This window comes from Sorex araneus, chromosome 4 (assembly GCF_027595985.1).
Source record: "Sorex araneus isolate mSorAra2 chromosome 4, mSorAra2.pri, whole genome shotgun sequence".
Lineage (NCBI taxonomy): Eukaryota > Metazoa > Chordata > Mammalia > Eulipotyphla > Soricidae > Sorex > Sorex araneus.
In genome coordinates, this window is record NC_073305.1 from 129965244 (window position 1) to 129980399 (window position 15156).

Sequence of the window (15156 nt, forward strand, 5' to 3'; positions counted from 1 at the left end):
TTAAATTTGTGAGTACACCAACATAAATAAATCAATAATATGATACAGTAAATTAATTGAATATATGATAAAAAATATAGCATAGATCCAAAAAGCCAATTCGAAGGGTTAGATAAATTTAAAAACATAAGACCCTTTTTTTCTATTAGTGAATCACAGTGAGGTATAGTTACAAGCTTACAAATTTTTGTGCTTGCATTTCAGTCATACAATGGTCGAGTACTCAGCCCTTCACCAGTGCTCATTTTCCAACACCAATGGTCCCAGCCTCCCTCTCACCACCCCCACCTCGTCACCAACACTCTGCCTCACCTCTGTGGCAGGGCATTCCCTTTTGCTCCTTCTCTCCTTTTGGGTGTTGTGATTTGCAATAGAGATATTGGGCAGCCATCATGTCCAGTCTATGGTCTACTTTTGCCATGCATCTCTTTTATATCCCTGGCACCATCAAAACCCCCAGCACTGGTAATTATAGTTTGGTGACCCACAGCATCACTTGACCCAAGCACCCTCCATCTGTCCACACAACCACAACTGACTTATACTGCAGCTGTGGTCCCATAGCTTCTCCACTAAGGAAATTCTTTTAAGAATTTATAGGATGATCTCAACAGATGTGGAAAAAGCATTTTATAAAAGCACAACATTCCCTTCATGATCTAAAAACAACCTTCAACAAAAGTGGTTCAGAAAAAAAAGAACTACCTCATCATCAGAAAATCCACACATGACAAGCCCAGAACTATATCATCTTCTATTATAAAAGGAATAAAACATTGTCTCTAAGATCAGGAACAAGCTAAGAATGATTATTGTCGTGATATTTATTCAATAGAGGTCTTACTTAGTAGTCTGAACCCTAAAGTGAAATGAAGACATAAAATAATATACAAATTGGAAAAAGAGAAGTAAACTTGTTTCCAGGTAGTATGACACTATCTGAAGAATTTCTAAACAAAAAGGAAAAAAATCACAATGAATCAGGGAACTCAGTGACATAGGCAGATATAAAATCAGCAGGCATCAATATATCCTATTTTTTCCCCTCTGGAGAATATTAGTTTGTACTATGGTAGCAAAAGTGGTGAAATATATAGCAAAAACAATTCATTAGAAGATTAAGCTGTAAAAGAATTCCTGCCTTCATAAGCTTATCTGCTAATACTTTATAATAATCATGATGTTCCATATACATAGTGGAGACTCAGAATAGGAGTGATGGAGTTTTAAGGACTAAAACCCTTGGAGGCAATGATGTAAATCCAAGTCTAAGTCTGAAGAATAGACAATCAGAAGTACTAAAGACAGAGATCAACAAACCAGATCAACAATTAAAATGAAAAAAATTCAATCTTTATTTTCATTCAAGTCCTTGATAAATTTAGTTGACTCCCATTAAGAAAATAAATTCATATAAAGGAACTAAAGAAAGCACTTGTTTTTCCACATAAGAAAATTCATATAACTATATCCTCCACACAGTAAACCAAATCAAATCTCTCCAGAAACAATGTCACAGATATCCTCACAGTGCATCGGATGTTTGCCTTGTATGCAGTCAATGTGGGTTAGTGCCACCCATCCAATTGGATCCCAGGTACCCCATTTGGTCCCTCAAGCAATGTCAGGTATGATCCCTGAGCTCAGAGCCAAGAGTAAGAGCTTAGCACTGCCAGCTGCACTACATATTCTCCTAAATAAAACAAAACAAAATTTTCACAGGACCACAACAAAAATCTGACACTTTTCAACAGTATGTAAGAAAGTCTAGGTTCAATAAACAATACTTAGCTCTATAATTACTTCTTACCCTTCAAACAAGCCACTGAGGCAAAAAGGGTTCAGCAGAATCAAAAACTGAAGCCTAGAAAAAAATTGCAATATAGAATCCTGAGAGTTGGATTCATAAGGTGAGGAATCAGGATACAAGTCTTTAATCAGTAGAAAGCATGTGTCTCAAAATCATATATCTCAGTGTGTAATATTTTACTCCTCGAGGTTAATTGTTTACTATAAAATACAAGTTCATTCATTCTGAGCATCTTCCTCCATTCTCAGATTTCTAAATTTGTCATTAGCCCAGCAATTCATGACAATGTATATGAACTTATTTTACTCAACTTTATTATTCTAATTTTTTAGGATTTTATATCAATGCTCCTGCTTAATACAAGTTGAAGGATCAATTGCTAGCCCAACTTTTTATCTAAGTTTGAAATTCACATTTAAAATAGAAAATTATTAATACTCAAAATTATATTTACATCAAGAAGGGGTTCAACAAAGGTTAATGAATTTGAATTTAATGTGTATTGTCAAACTTTTTCATAGTTTATAAATCAACCTCCCAAGAATGTCCATTTTGTGGTTAGGAAGTTTTTGTTCTACTTTTAAAAACACAGATCTTCATTAAAGTACTGGGAAGGTGCTATATTTCTTTTTAGCTAGACTACAACTTCCTAGATGAAATGTATACACAATCATAGAGGTGGCAGTAGCTCTAAACAAACACAAGTAGAAATTCAAAATGAAGTGGAAACCATAAAGAAAGAGGCCTTTGCTATAAACAATTCATTCACAGCAGGATTCATACTGGTTTTATGACATTGGTCTATATCAAACAGAGTTTCTGAAAACATTTCTCACTCCAGCTATCTATCACACATTTCAACAATCTAAGAAGAGATGGGAGAAGAAGCAGGAGTTGGTTGTTACTAAAATATACCCTAATTCTAAAGGCAAAATGTATCTTCACTATGAAGAGAGTACTTCTATAATATTAACCATGCATTGCTTTGGTTCTTACAGGAAAGAAGGACAGGAATCTATTTATCATTGTTTTCAAAGAATTTTAAAAAAATGAGAAATATATGAAAGTGTCAATATGTGCTATAAACAGTTACTTCATTTTTGATACAAATTCTAAGGATTTGGATCTATATAAAGAAACAAATGTGATTTTATGATTTTAGTGCTGACATAAGAAAGCTGAATTCCTTCAAATTTCCTAATAATCAGACAAGTCTGTTACTGAAAATGCATTTATTTTTAATTAAAAAGCAGAAGGAATGAAAATTTTTATGCCCTTTGCTTATATATCTCTAAAACAAAGCGTGAAACTGTATCTAAGGTAGAAACTACCTGAGTCACTGTGATATCACTCGCATTTTTCTTTAAACTCAGCAGGACTTCCTTATAAAATGCATAGCTTTTGAAAGGACTCAATTACACCACAGGTCAAAACTAGTTTTTTAAACACAAGGAAGATAAAATTTCTCCCTTGGACATAGAAACCTAATCATGCTGCATGAATGCTAAATATGTAGAAAGTTCTAAATAATTGAGGTGCCTCTTCCCAGCAAATGACATAGGGACATGGCTATTGAAGTTATCATTTATATAGAAAATATAATACCTACTCAGTCACTATGTAGACAATTGGCTGCTTAGAGTTGGTATCTTGAAAATTCTCTATGATTTCTATGAAACAAATTCCTAGAACAGTTTGGGGTATATTTAATACATCTTAAGTAGAATAGATCTTTTGCTAGTTCTAGGCTTGAGTGTCTTACAAGTCATCAGAGTCCAAACAGATCTACCTGCCATCAATACCAAGAAAGCACCAAGGCAATTTTTATATTAGACAGTGGTTCGATCCTGAGTGTGCCTGCAGAGTCACATGCTGAAGTTGGTTAAACACAGGTTGCTATGACATATCCTAATACCAGATTAAGATCTTTGAGTTAAGTAGATGTCAAGTTGGTATGGAAAACTTTGACACCCACATCTCAGTTCATATCAAGGGGTTTAAATTTTAGATAGTTTACATCATTCTATCTTCTATATGGTATTTAGAGGTGCATCACTTGGAAATTATTGAGAGTTAAAGGACATACTAAAGGTATAACTTAGTCTTATGTAGGATTTTTGCCTCTATTGAAAAATACCAGAGAATCCTATCCAACATACCCACTCTAAGAAAAGTGCTCAAAATGATGTAGACAATTTGAGCTGACATATTGGTATTTCACTTTCCAACATTCAAAAGTGTGAAAAATAAATTTATATTGTTCAGTTATAATGTTTGGGTTACTTTGTACTAGAAGCTAAAGCAGACTAATTCAGTAGGTTCAGAAATTTGCAGGAATGGGGATCAAAGTGGTAATAGAGTGAATTGGGTGCTTGTCTTGCATATGACTGACTTAGGCTAGATTCTCAACACTGCATAGAGTCTCCTAAGCACCCTCAGGAGCGATCTCTGAAAACAGAGCCAGGAGCAAGCCCTGAGACTGCTGGGTGTAACCCCAAAATAAAAGAAACAAGATGAAAAAGAAACTTGCAGGAAAAACACCAGACTAGAGGTTATATAGACAGTAGTAGAAAATCATGGTCACTTGGGCATGAAATAATTTTAAATATCAATACTATATGTTTTATCACTATTGTAACAATCTTATCAAAACTAAAATTAAATTAATTAAAATAATTTGCATTTCTTTCAAGTTCTTGAATTATGCTGATGCTGCTGGTCTAGTAATTATATCTGTGGAGTAGGCTTAAAAACATGAATATAAAACTCAAATCACCTGAAGCTCATTCAAAATCCTGATTTTAATGCAACTTTAATTAAACTTACTTTGCACTGCAACATAATACAAGTTTCAGGTGTTAATTTATTGTAAATCATTATGACTCATTATTTATACTACATAAAGTTCCCCCTAAAAATCACAGAACTACTATGACTATGCAATTGAACATCTTTAATCATCTTTACTTGATTTATTAATTTCCACTGCTTTGGAGATCAATGATTTTGTCTTATAATCTAAATATTTTGGATTCATTTAATTCTATTTTTACTCTTAACTTTATTTTTTGCTATGTGTCATATACAGCACATGATTTTTAATCTTTCTGTTTCAGAGTTCTTTTTGCTAAGGATAATGCCTTCTGGTTTTATCTTTCACTGTATCACTGTATCACTGTCTTCCCATAGCTCATATGATTTGCTCTAGCGGGCGTCAGTAATGTCTCCATTTGTCCTTGTGTTCAGGGTCAGGGGGATGAGGCCCATTAATTATTATTGTTTTTGGCATATTGAATATGCCACAGGTAGCTTGCCAGGCTGTGCCGTGAGTTTTATCTATAATATATTATCTCTCTATAATTTATCTATAATATATATCTCTATGATGTAATATATATAGGGAGTATATCATTAAAATGACAGGATTTCATGAGTTTTCAAAATTAAGCAGACGCTTCTGATGCATATGCCACATCTTTTTTTTTTAATCAGCCTATCAGTTCTTGGCTATTTGGATTATTTTCAGATCTTAACTACTGTAAATAGTATTGAAACAAATATAAGTATGCAAATATATTTTCTGAATGAGGATTTTGTGTCCTTTGAACATTTACCTAGGAGTTATATTACTGAATCATATAGTAATTTTATTTTATATTTTTTAGAAAGATCCATACTATCTTCCAGGGAAGCTAACCAGTAACATTTGCATTAACAGTTATGAGAGTTCCTTTGCCCTTCTACCACAACCAATACTTGTTTCTAGATTTTTCCTGATATAGGGAATTCTGAATGATGTGAGATGATCATATCATGCTTTTGATTTTCATTTCTCAAACAAGAGATGGGCTGGAGTGATAATGCAGCAGGTAGGTCATTTGCCTTGCATGCAGCCGACATGCGTTCGATCTCTCCGCCCCTCTCGGAGAGCATGGCAAGCTACCAAGAGTATCTCGCCCCAACAGCAGAGCCTGGCAAGCTACCCATGGCATATTCAATATGCCAAAAACAGTAACAACAAGTCTCACGATGGAGACGTTACTGATGCCCACTCAAGCAAATCGATGAGCAATGGGATGACAGTGACAGTGACAGTGAATAAAAGATGAGGAACTTATTTTCACATGATGATTGATTATTATACACTTTTCAAAAGTGTCTATTTAGACCTACTGTCCATTGGGTTATTTAAGCTGTAGTTTCATGCATTCTATATATAAATGAACATATGTTGGGTATTAGCCCTTTGTAAATTTATCATGTGCAAATTTAACAAAATTTAATAAAATGTATTTTGCTTTAACACTACATTTACTGTGCAGACTTTTTCAATTCAAATATACTACCTTTTTGTTTTCTCCTTTCATTTGCTTTTTTTTCAGTGTAGGAGTACTGCTACTTATTCATTCACTGATTAAGCTGACTGACATGAACTCCACATTATTTTTTTAATATTTTATCAAATATCTGTGAAATATACCATTACAAAGTTGTGCATGATTGGGTTTCAGTCTTACAATGATCCAACACCCATCCATCCACTAGTGTATATTTCCTACTACCAATGTCCCCCATTTTTCTCCCACTATCCCCCAGCCCCAGCTTGCCTTTACGATAAGTGCATTTCTTCTTTCTCTCTCTTTCCTTTCCCTTTTATGCATCCTGATTTGCAACATAGGTAATAAGAGTTCATCATGTTTGTTCAGAGTGTTCAGTATTTTTATCGGGAAGGCAAGACTGGACTAAATTTTTAACTGGGTGACAGCTTTGCAATGTGGATGTGACTGCTGAGGCATCCAGAAATATAGGGTGGCGAGGGAGGTATGACATCCTGACCCTCCCCCCAAGAAAGCCTGGAGATTTCAGTCACTAAAACCACATACCCATATTTTCAGCAGATTATATCACAGTGAGGTCCATCCAGCAGAGGACATGGCAGCGATTTTGGATTGTGAAAAGAAGCAGCTGCTGAGGGCTCTGCTTCAAGGGGCACCAGGTTATCCTACCCGATTGACCCTCCAATTTATTCTGGTCCATCCAGTGTGGGTCCAAGATTAACTGCAGTTTTTCAGCTCTTTCAAGATTTGTTTATGGGTATCTCTGAAGCAAGGCTGATAAATGAGCTAGTATAGTTGAGCCAGAGGTGGTTTATAGGTGTGGCTCCCGCATATCTAACTTTCGGCCATTTAATTTCTCAGAAAACTTGTTCCCAAGTTGTTGGGGTGTGGCCACAGGCACAACAGCAATTTTGGAGGATCAGGAAGCCTGAAGAAAACCATAAGGCTGCTGATGTACTAGCCCCACAGATACAGGTTGACCTACTAGCGGCACTGCACCCCCTCATTTATTTTTATACTGGCTGAAATCAAGTTCCCCCAAACCTCTCCAATGTTGATTTCAATGAGTTTTAGTCTCTGTATTCTTCTATACACTTAATAGCTTCTTAAATGACATTAAAGTTTAATTAATTTTAAATTCACTTTTTATAGCGTTAGTGGTCCAGCTTTCCTAACACCCTTTATTGAATTGACATGCTTGCTCCACTGTATGCTTGTTTCCTTTGTTATAAATTAAATGTTCATTTGTGCATGGCTTTATTCATGAACTTTCAACTATGTTTCATTGATCTTTGTGCACCTTTTTATTTCTACACCATGTTGCTTTGATTATGCCTACTTTCCATTACAGTTTGAAACTGATGGATACGATACCTCATCCTTTTTAAGGACTGTTTGCTACTTGACTTCTAATGAAGTCCCATATAATTTTAAAAAGTTGTTTTTTTTTCTATTTCTGTTAAGAATGTCAGTGGGTTTACCATATTTGTATAACAGCAAGTAAGGCACTACAAATGGTTGATCTGAGTTCCATTTCCAGCAGTGAACATGGTCCCCAAAGCACCAATAGGAATAACCCTTGAGCACAGAATCAGGATTAACCTTGATCCCTGCCTGTTGTGTTCCCCAAACAACAATGAAATATAATAACATGTTCAGGCTTTTGCTGTCATTTCCTGGAGTGTGGGAAATACCAACTGGGTCACACCTAGAGGTACTCAATATTATTTCTGGTTCTATGATCAGGAGTCATTCCTATGGTGCTAAGTGTTCTTGGGATTGATGTAGGGTCAGTTGACTCAAGGTAAGAATCTTGCTTGATAGTCATATCTTAGGGGTATTGATATATTTTAGAAATTTCTCCATTATGCGTATATAGAGACATTCACACACAATTACCTATTTCAGAGTTATGGAGCAGGTATTATATATATATACATATATGTATATATATGTATATAAAAAAGACATCTAAATTCTGCATGTATTCTTTAAATGATCAAATGTTAAAACAATCAGCTTCATTGCATTGTACACATACTCACATGGCAAGCATAAAATATATACAACATCTGCCATGTATCAACATGCATAGGAGGTGCCATTAGTAAATTTGATTTTATATAAATATAATTACTCCTACTCCCTACGCATATTACTTCAAGATAATTATGTAAATTAGTAAATATTAAGTATTATTAAGTACATTATTATTGTGTTTCAAAAGGTGAGAAAATCAAGGCTGAAGGAGGTTAAATGCATGTCTCTTGGAACAAAGCAATTAAGTAGCAGAGACAAGGGTCTAGGCATTTGTGTGACTGGAGAGTCACATGCCCCACTGTACTTCCTCTGAAAATGCAAGCCCAGCACATCCCCTCAAATGTAGCATAGCTATTAATGTTGATATTTTTGTATTGCTAATTTTCTTGGGTTTTGCATTATTTTTCTATAATTAAGCATAAAAGAACAAGGGGAAGAATGAGCATTTACAAAAAGCAATTAAATAATTATTATTGATTTCTTTTCATTCTAACAGTGCAAGGTATCTGGTAAAGAACGCTGTTCCAATATTAGATTTACTTTCTCTCTTTTAACAAGTGCCCATAAGAAGACTGTTTTATGGATTTTAGATCATGTGTTTTCTCTACTCTCAGATGGAAGCATTATAACTCTCTTCCCCACAAATAAATATTGTCAATTTTTATAAACATTTAAAAATGCAGGCATATATCTTCAATGTGATGCTTATAATTATTAAAGAATTTGTGGTGATAAAATTTTTTAATATAGTCCCAAATCACTTTTTACAATGGAAGTAGCTGAAATACAGGTTTCACATCTTTATAATTTTATTATTAATTTGTCACAGCACTTTCCAATTCTTGGATTATGGCTGAATTTACAAAAAATAGCTGTGAAACTTTTGAGGTTATTTATTGTTGGGTGACAGCCTGTAACACAGCTAGATAAACTGTAGTTTTACCAGTGCTTTGGATTTAAATGTGACATTAGAGCTCTCTGATTCCAACATTTAGCTTGATGTATATTTTGTGATATAAAAATACTAGGACTCAAATGGCTTTAAGTGACTCTGAAAATTAAGTAAAGAAAAAAATTTAAGGACTAATCTATACTTGCTGTGAAATATTAATTATGCATTTCAAGTTAAGGAAGTAAGCAAGCAATAATTTAATCTGTGACATGAAATAAATCCCAAACTGTACTCTTGCTGAAGGCATTTTCTAAATAAACACTTGATTTTTAAGTCACAAAGGAACTGAAGTTGAAACCATTAGTTACTGTGTTCTGAGCTGTTTACTAAAACATTTTCCCCTAGATATCAGCTTTAAAAAAATGAAAAGAGATACAACCACTAGATTTGAAATATAAGTGAGTTAGGGTAGAAAAACAGCTCCAACCTAAAGAGGAATAGAACATCTTTCAAAAGTCTGCCAGGTGAAACTTCTTAATGATCCATGACAGTATAAGATGACAACTGTAACTGCTGAGTCAGTGCAGAAGAAAATCTAAATGTAGGAGCAATTGTATCCTTTATTAATGACCTGCTAGGAGCATGGGCAAACTGCCAGGGCCAGAAATGGAATACTTCTCTGATAACTAAGTATTCCAAATCTCCAAGATATAAATTTCTCCAAACTCTCTAAATCAGAAATAATACCCTCAGCATTTTGAATAGGGCGAGACACAGACTTGTTATCCATATTATATCAATCTTTGAAATGTACTGCCCTAGGTGGAGATATAAAAAAGAACAGATTATCTCTACTGGAAGAATAAACTCTTGAGAAGGAAAAGGTTTAAGAGCGCTCATCTAAGGCAAACACCACACATCCTGAATCTGCAAATATACAAGAATTAGATTCTTTTCAACCTGGTGCACAAGAAAATTGTGGTTACATAATTATTTTCCCATACCTGCTATAATGGTTATTTAAAAAATAATTAATTTAAATTCTTTCAAGTCATGTATGAATTAAGCAGTTAAAAAGTTGTTCATGCTTGGGTTTCAGTCATACAATGTTCCAACACCCATCCCTTTATGAGTACACAGTTCTCACCACCAAAGTCCAAAGTTTCCCTCCCCCAAGGCCCACACCCCCAGTCTCTGCCTCTCTCTCTCTCTCTCTCTCTCTCTCTCTCTCTCTCTTTCTCTCTATCCTTTTTCTGGTACCATGCTTTGTAATATAAAATACAGTACGAATACAGTACGGAACAATTATCATGTATATCCCATTACCTCCTTTCTGGTTGGAAGCTGCCGCAGTTATTATTTTTTAAATGTTTCCTTTAAAATATCAAATTATGTTTTAACTAGCTGGAATATTTTTTATTAATGATAAAGAATGTCAATCTAATGAAGCTTCTCAAGTTTTAAGATAAAGTATCAGCAATGTTAGGTGCCAGAGAGATAGTAGAGTAAGTAGAGTTCTTGTTTTGCCAACTCAAACCAGATTTAATACCCAGAACCAGATATGGTACCCAAAACCCTTTCAGGACTGTTCTCTAAGCACAGAGCTCAGAGTAAGTCCTGAATATCTCCGGATGTGGTGTGTATATATGTAAAGGATATACTCATTAAAAATAATCCCTTTAATCACTAGTGTATTCAAACCAATTTTAAAAAGAGGTGATTATATTATATTGCAGTTATAATTTTATTATTGTATATTATTGTATATATACTGGTAAATTCATCAAATTTTATAAATGAAATAGGGAACATTTTACATGTTTATTTTATAACAAAAAGACTTTAAAAATAAACATAATTAAATAATCATACATTAATGTAACTGAGTGCTTCAAAAGAATAATAAGATAATTTCTTTTGTAAGATCATGATAATGTCTTCAGTATAACAACTCAGAAAAACAATCCTAGCAATTTATTTTGGAGACATATCAGAATTTCATCCTTTTGCAATTGAATAAGACATATATAGGATAACAAACTCAATTCCCTAATTCCACTTTTTAATGGTAACACTCTTTTTAAAATGTACATAAAACCAAATATACTGCTTGTTCCAAAAGTTTTCTGCAGATTAGAATTACTTGTAATCTCCAAATTTATATAGTACAGATCAGAGTCTTGACACTCTTCAAAAGTGAGAAGAACTGTACCCTGGAAGGCACTGGAATGATACAGGAAAAACATTGGAGTCTTGGTTGCTCCTCTGATCAAATAAAAATTTTAGCAGACTTCTAAATTTAAGGCAAAGTTTTCGATTTAACTCCTAAATTCTAAAGAAAAGTTTCTAAATACAACTTTATTGAAATTACATGATTTATGACTCTTTAGAGTTTTTTTTTTAATTTTTGAAGCAAGATAGTTTTTATTGAAACTTACTTAGAAAGCTGTGTGGGGAGAGATAGAGGGAGTACTTGTTCAGTAGAGAACATGGACTAGAAGAGCCAACTCCCTAGATTTTAAAGGTTGGGAGTCTAGTCTGAGAATTTGCACTTCTAACAAGATGAGAAGTAACAATCAGACTGCTGATTAGGAAACAGCACTTTTTGTAACATTTTCAACTCTTTATCTTACCCCACTAAGTACATGTAGATTGTATTTGACTTCATAACTGCCCACTATAGGTTACAAAATTTTACATTCTTCATGGAAATATTTATTTTTTCCTAAATTAATTTTCACAAAGAACACATCTCAAAGAAAAATAGTACAAAGTTATACACACATATGTATACTTCTTTTTTATATACACATATATCTACTTCTTCAGAGAAGTAGGGAGCACCATTGATGATTTTTATTTCAGTACCTATACCTATATATGTCACATACCTGTTTCTATATATAATCAATTTATAAATACCAAAATAAACACTGTAGTAAAAAATCTGAGATCAAAATATATAAATCAGAGTACAAAATAAATTCACTTTTTTTTTGGTATGCTATAACTGTATTACTTACTTATTCAGCACAAATTCTACGTCCCTAAAGAGTAATCTCAAAGATTATTTCAATACTGACCATAAATGGTCAATTATATTTTTAAAAAATGAATGACAATATTATTACTTTCACTGCTGTGAATATTTTAATGTTGATTTCAAAATCTTTTTATTGCACATTCTGCTTTGTACATTGACAGAGAAAAATATGTATCCACAGATTTATGAGCAGAAAGATGTTGTTGCCCTATTTTTGGAGCACCAGGGAAAAGACCAACTGCTTCAGACTTTTAAAAAGATAAATTTCAGGGAAGCCTGGCATATTTGGCAGATACAGTTAAAACTTTGAATACAATGAATCCAAAACTTCAAGGACTAAGAGCAAATCATTTGTATTTTATTATACTTTAAGATCTTTGAGCCAAATAGTTATAAGTAGAGTGAACTGGTAGTAACATAATCTTTTCAATTTTTGACTTAGTGATGTGCTCAAAGAAAAGATTCATGGAAGGTATTTCAAGAAAAATCTCAAATTACATCTAGTTTTTTTTTTCCACATGATGAATACATGCGATAAATTCTTGATGTAATAGCTAAAAGTCTCACAAGGGAGCTATGAAGAGTCATTTCATTTTGGCATTCCATCTTAAACCCCAGGTAGTAAATATGTGTGTGTGTGTGTGTGTGTATTTGGAACTCAAGGTCAATCAGATTACTGAATAACAAAGGAGTATTTTTTTGAAAATCTTAGGCTATAAAAAAATATTTATTTTTCTACAAGTCAGACCATTTTCCCTTTTGTTAAAATCTAAGTGATTTTAACAAATATTAACAAACACATATAAATACATATGTCTATATATATATACTTCCACTAGTATAACAGGTATACAGATTAGATATTCAAAATACAGGTTCTTATTGCATATTGAAAAACACTTGTACAATCAATAAACATACTGATATGTTAAAGTAAAAGATGAGGGAAAGCTGTCTCAATTAAAAATGAATTATTCCTACAATTTCTATAATTGATTTAGTTTTCATTTTACTGGATTTTGTTTCCTTATCCATCCTATTACTCTGTGTTTTGATAAGAATATTCTGTTCATGGAAATTTAGAGTACAATTTTTATGTAGGAATTTCTTGCCATTTTTCTTTGAGGACTTCAAATTTTTTGCCATTTGCAATTTTTCTTAATAGGAAGTTACTCCATATGATTATGAGGATGATGAGGATGAGAATGAGGATGAGGATAATGATGGTGATGCTGATGATGTTTGGTGCCGCACCTGGTGGTTACTCAAAGATTACTCCTAGCTCATTCTCGAGGATTGCACCTGGTGGGGCTCAACAGACCATACGTGGCACCAGAGATCAAAACAGTTTGGCCACATACAAGGCAACCACCCTGTCCATTGTACAATCACCCTGGTTTTTATTTTAGGATTTCTTGCAGAACTAGTTTAGATGTCATGAAAATCTAGTAGTTCTTTGACTTAAAATATTTTTATTATTCCTTCAAATCTGAGTGATATTCATGAAAGAAGAGGATTATTGGAGGCTCTTGTCATTTAGTAACTTTAAATATATCACTTTTAATATGTTATTGCCTTGTTTCATGTAAAGGTTCATTCATGAGATCTGAAATGAATTTTATGTCTTTCCCTTATACTTGAGACATTTCTTCTTTCTTGCCACTTTAAAGATTCTGTCTGTCACTTTCAATTTTGCCCTTTTGAGTCCACTGTGTCTTAGTGTTGGGCAGTTTTTGGGCCTCCTGGATTAAAGCAGAATCTTTCTCCCTTGATTGGGGAAATCCTAAGCTACTATATCTTCACTAGACAATATTATATCTTCCACTGTATGATCCCTTTTCTCTATTTCCTCTTCTTCTTGTTTACCTATGATCTGGAGGTATTTTTTTTGCCATTACTAGCCATGACACATGTCTTTGCAGTTTTGTCCTGGTAGGATTAAGGGATCTAAAATGCTGTCTCTGGCTTGGGGGACATGAGGACTCTTCTGGCTAGAGCAATATTAAGGCTTTTGAGGTTCATTTAGTGGGACCAGTGGGAAGAGATTTAGACTTCAAAAATTCTTGGGCCAAAGTGACAGTACAACAGATAGGGCTTTTGCCTTGCACATGGCTATCCCCAGCATCCCATATGGTCTCCCAAGCACTGCCAGGAGTGATTCCTGAGTGAAGAGCCTGAGCATGGCTAGGTGTGACCCAAAAAAGGAAAAAAAATAACTTCTTAATAGGGACCTATTAATGATATCAAAGGGGATGGGCTCCAGCTTCTCTCCCTGCCCCGAGCAGAGCTCACATGGCCGAAGACCGCTGGAACCTTAGCCACAGCCACGCTCAAGGCTCCTCTCCACACGTTCAGATAAGCCTCACACATGAAGGTACCGGCAAAGGAACCCAGGTGTGTTGGACCTGGGACTGAGACTTCCACGCCTGTTCGGATTGAGACTGGGCCTCTTTCACCCAGATTTCTCATTTTCTTATAACTAGGCGGTCACACCTAGAGACTGCCCCCAGCGCCAAGTAATCCCACCAATTTCCAGCATCCAGAACCAAGCTCCTGGAACATCTTAGAGTCTAGTTCTCCCTCTGGGAGAACCTGGCAAGCTACCAAGACTTTCCTGCCCACATGGAGAGCCTCACAAACTCCCCGTGGTGTATTCATATCCCAAAAACAGTAACAATGCTGGGTCTCATTCCCTGACCCTGAAAGAGTCTCCCTCCTTGGGAAGGACGAGTAAAGAGGCTTTTAAAAATCTCAGGGCTAGGACAAATGGAGTTACTGAGACCGCTTGAGAAACTTGACAATCAACAGGATGATGATGATGATGATGATGATGATGATGATGATGATGATGATGATGATGATGATGATGATGATGAACTTGTCTGATGGTTGGACTCACAGGGTACAAGAGGCACTCGATGGTAGGCAGGAAATCTAGGGGTTTAATGATTTTAATTCACCAACCATATTACTATTATCAGGTATGCCTAAACTGTTAAATTAGTTTTAGAATTTCATAAGCTAAAAATTGTCT